This window comes from Nothobranchius furzeri, chromosome 12 (genome assembly GCF_043380555.1).
Source record: "Nothobranchius furzeri strain GRZ-AD chromosome 12, NfurGRZ-RIMD1, whole genome shotgun sequence".
Lineage (NCBI taxonomy): Eukaryota > Metazoa > Chordata > Actinopteri > Cyprinodontiformes > Nothobranchiidae > Nothobranchius > Nothobranchius furzeri.
In genome coordinates this window covers 71967600-71972599 of record NC_091752.1, presented here as the reverse complement: position 1 = coordinate 71972599, position 5000 = coordinate 71967600, and the positions used below count along the sequence as shown (strand labels likewise).

The 5000-nt window shown below is 49.8% G+C and overlaps 1 protein-coding gene across 10 annotated transcripts in view; it reads left to right on the top strand.

Moving 5' to 3' along the window:
• The window catches only part of nfixb (nuclear factor I/Xb), a 293764-nt gene that overhangs the window by 127002 nt on the left and 161762 nt on the right, over nt 1-5000 (top strand). The gene's annotated exons all lie outside the window — the stretch shown is intronic.

Below are 5000 nucleotides of genomic sequence, written 5' to 3'. Positions count from 1 at the left end.
GACTAGCAGATTAGGTTTATTCTGGTCTAAATGGGAAATGACCCTGATGCAGACATGACTACAGCTGATGATGTGATATGAAAGGCTATGAACCAAAGACCACGTAAGACACTTAAATGAGTCGTGGAGGACGGCTGCTTATACTGAGCCAGGATCCTCTGGAGGTTTCTTCCTGTTAAAAGGGACTTTTCCTCTCCACTGTCGCTGCATGCTTGCTTAGTATGAGGATTGCTGTAAAGACTCTGACACTAGTCAGTGACTCGATGCAACCTGCTGGGTTCCTTATGTAGGAAACTTGTTACTGATCGGCTTCATGACCCGACCTGTGTTGTTTACTGAGTGAAGGCCCGTGAGACGACTCTGGTCCTGATGTGCTGCTTTATAAATAAACTGGATTGGATTTAATGAATGATAATTGACTGTTTCTTTCTTGTGCTTGCTCCTTATCTATGTTTCTGTTTGGATGCATCTCTTCCACACCTGACCACTGGTTGGTCAGGTGCTGCGTGCCGTCAGTAATTTCAGGAACGTGCCCGGTGTTGAAAACGTGTCTCATTGTTTCCTCTCCTCTTGTCTGAGCTGATGGCGCTGTGTGCGCGGCGCGCTTCACGGCAGTGATGCACCTGTAGCGCATTTAGAGAATCTGTGGCAGGACAAGCGTATAAGCCATGGAGCAGAAATCAGACGTGGCAGCGGGAGCGGGTTAGGCTAACCCTAACCCGTCAGTGACCACGCCCTCCTCTAACATATACAGGTAGCAGACGCAGAGGAGGCGTCTATCTCCATGTTCATTCATTTGGACTTGTGGGCGGAGGAGCGTCCGAGAGACTGAATAAAGTGTTTGGAGACTGCTGGTGTGGTGTTTGTGCATGTGACCCCGACGGAGCTGCATGGCTACAGCTTCCTAAAAGCGAGCCTGTTCAGGAGAAGCAGGACAGCGCGCTGGGGCACCGAGGATGGCTGCTGTTTACTTGGAGCAGGCAGGTGCTTTTTCTGAAATCTTGGAGATTTTGACTAATAAATGACCGGAAAAACTACCGTTACTCATCGTACCACGGAAACAAAGTCCTGCACGCCGAGAGGTGAGAATAAGAAGTGTGTACTGGTGCATACCGGCCCACTGAAAGCACTGGCTGTGGTCAACTAGAACTTCTGCTAAAACTTAAATGTGCAAAAACACAAGGTTCACTCCAGAAGATTTAGCAAACCTAGTCGGGGCTCATAGAGAGTGGTGTTCACAGAGGTTTAGTGTTAGCCAGCTCACGAACGTTAGCTGCTGTTGCGTTCCCCTATTGGATCCATTTCCCAGCTTTGCCAGAAGCCACCTGCTGGATTTATAACATTATGTGATGAACAGTATCTACTTTTCTCCGGGGATGATCTAAAACGCCTAAAATGTCCGGATCCTACCGGTTTTTGTCACTGACGGGGTCATCAGGCCCAACTGCTAATCTCACACCAGGGAGGGGGAGATAGATATCTAATAACGATGAAACTCGTCATGCTAAATAAATAACAGAATTTCACACAGTAAGCGTACCCGGTAAAAGGTGTTCGCTGCAAATCCACAAAGACTCGGGCTGCTAGTCTGTTTGAGTGATTGCCGCTGTCCATCCATGCGTTGTCGCCATCAAACGCGTTTGGTATGAAGACAAGTTGGGTGTACATCCTTGTTTGTTAGCTAGCCAAAGACCGAGCAAGCTGTACGGTAAAACTAACAAACCTGGATGGGGATCTGCTCTGGACCTGGGGGATTGGATCCTGGTCTTTATGCTGCCGGTAGAGGGCGGGACCATGCAGCGGTGTCTGGCCCTGGCTTGGGGGCCCCGGGCGGACCCTGGTTCCTCCTGAACTGGAAGAAACACTTCCATTCCATCATGGGGTTCTGCGATGCTTCTGCTTTGGGCAGTGACTGGATGGGCTGGGGTCTCCATGCCCCGGGTGGATTTTGGGAAAGGGGGTGCCTATTGGGGCGAGCTGGCTCCCTGGAGGGCTCAGGCCCCCCAGATATTCCTCCCCATCCTCAGACATTTTCCTCCTCCTGCTCCTTCACATCACCACACAAACATGCACATAGGGCCTTGGGGTGTGGGTAAGTCAGGGGGTGCGAGTATGGTTCCCATTTCCACAGGTCCATGGTGGCTTGCACCACAATTTTAGTCACACAGGAAACACCTCCACCAACGACATTCCACACAATGCACACTTAGGGCCTTGGAGGTGAGCACACTCAACAGCACCTGGTGGGGGGATCGCTCAGCCTCACCTCGAGTGCCGGTGCCCATTTCCAATCTTAATCTGCACCTTGACACTGAGGGTTGTGGGTGGGGGGGGGATTGTGGTTGTGTGCTGGCTCCAGCTGGTGTAGGCCAAACGATGGCTGGACTGCCCCCCAAACCCAAAAAGCTCTTTAACAACACGCATCAACACCACACTGGAGCAGGCGGAGGGAGACTGGGGGTCTTATCACACCTCTGTTCACTGTTGGCTGCCCAGGGCTGGAGGCTAGTAGTGGGAGTTCTGGTCTGGGGTGGTGGGTTGCTTTGCTCTGCGATGGGCGAAGATGCCTGCTCATCATTACCCCAGTAGAACAGGGTTAGCTGTGGTGTGCGGGAACAGCTCTGTGCAACGGTACCGGGACCAGAGTCAGTAGGGTGTGTGTGGGTGTATGATGTGCATTTTTGTGTGTCTTTGGGTTATACACTCACCTAAAGGATTATTAGGAACACCTGTTCAACTTCTCCTTAAGGCAATTATCTAATCAACCAATCACATTTAGAGGCGTGGTCCTGGTCCAGACCATCTCCTGAACTCCAAACTGAAGGTCCGAACGGGAAAGAAAGGTGATTTAAGCTATTGTGAGCGTGGCGTGGTTGTTGGTGCCAGACGGGCCGGTCTGAGTATTTCACAACCTGCTCAGTTACTGGGATTTTCACCCACAACCATTTCTAGGGTTTACAAAGAATGGTGTGAAAAGGGAAAAACATCCAGCATGCAGCAGTCCTGTGGGCCAAAAGGCCTTGTTGATGCTAGAGGTCAGAGGAGAACGGGCCGACTGATTCAAGCTGATAGAAGAGCCCAACCCTCGTTACCATCGAGGAACGCAGCAAAGCGTTTGTGAAGCCAACACGCACAACCTTGAGGCGGATGGGCTACAGCAGGAGAAAACCCCACCGGGCAGGTACCACTCATCTCCACTACTAACAGGAGAAAGAGGCTACAGTTTGCACCAGCTCACCAACAGTGGACAGTTGAAGACTGGAAAACTCTAGCCTGGTCTGATGAGTCTCCGTTTCTGTTGAGACGTTCAGATGGTCGAGTCAGAATTTGGCGTAAACAGAATGAGAACATGGATCCATCATGCCTTGTTACCGCTGTGCAGGCTGGTGGTGGTGGTGTCATGGTGTGGGGGATGTTTTCTTGGCACACTTTAGACCCCTGAGTGCCGATTGGGCGTGGTTTAAATGCCACGGGCTACCTGAGCATTGTTTCTGACCTTGTCCATCCCTTCATGACCACCATGTATCCATCCTCTGATGGCTACTTCCAGCAGGATAATGCACCATGTCATAAAGCTCCACAGTCGCCAGATCTCAACCCGATAGAGCATCTTTGGGATGTGGTGGAACGGGAGCTTCGTGCCCTGAATGTGCGTCCCACACATCTCCATCAGCTGCAAGATGCTGTCCTGTCAACATGGCCGACATTTCTAAAGACGCTTTCAGCTCCTTGTTGGATCAACGCCACGTAGAATTAAGGCGGTTCTGAAGGCGAAAGCGGGTCAAACACCGTGTTAGTGTGGCGGTCCTGGTAATCCTTTAGGGGGGTGTATGTGTTTATGTGAGAGCATGAGGGAGGGAGTGTGTGACTGTGTTTGTCGTGTAGGGTTTTGGACTACCCCATCTCCTGAGTAGGGATGGGTACCTGTGACATTTGAATTTATACGGTACCGATTCCGGGTATCTACGAATCGATACTGATTCTTAGTGTTGTGCAAACTACCTTTAACCACGGCTGTTTCTAAACGATGCAAACATTGAAACCCAGCTCCTTGTAGGGATGGGTACTGAGGTGGGTACTTTTTAAGGCACCGGCCAAGTTCCATAGTACTGACTGAGTACCGATTCATGTCATATGAAACGGTGCCTTGTTTCAGTACCTTTGCCGCAAGAGCGCAATGTCTTCATCCACTGTGGGCGAGCTGTAAACTAAGCAGCACGGCAGAGAGGAAGCGTTCGGAAGTTTGGGTCCACTTCACTAAATAGGACGGGTAACTGGGTAATGAAGAAACCAGCAACCACGATCTAAGTAAGGCATCATCGTCGTCATCTGCTCCGGCAGGTAAATAACACGTTCAAGATAACGTTAGCTTGATGTGTTAGCTTCCGTTCAGCTAATGGTGTGTTACCGTTCTCCTCGGAACGCCGAAATTCCAACTAGATCAAGCGAACGCAAAGTCTGGCTTCACTTCACTAAATGGGATGGGCTGTTGGGTGATGATGAAACGAGCAACAACGATTATGAGTGATTCTGTTCACTCTACAAAGGCAGTTCTACAAAAGCTAATTTTAATAAGATTTCACAGTTTTGTCCAGAAACATTTTCCAATGAAAACTGAACAATTTCACTTTATTTGTAAATAGTGTAACAGCGTTTATCGGTACCATCCATGATCCGTTTTCATCCGCGGATCCGGTACAGACACTCAAAACCATTAGCTTCCATTGTAATAACTTCTGTTGTCCTTGTGCTACGGCTTCTGCATGTTGTTGACCCTTCTGGGCCACCGTACAAATGTTGTAGTTTCAAACACAAAGTGTCTGAGTTTGTCCACCAGCCTTCCCGTAGGTCGTGTCGCGTGCCGTCTGCGTTCTGACCAACACAGTCGTGTTTAGAGTCGTACGGGAGAACGTTTGTTGCCGTAGGAACTCACCACAGCCAGAAGCGCTTACTCATGCTGGATGTTTAAAGCTACTAGGCTAGTTAGAAAGAAATCGAGG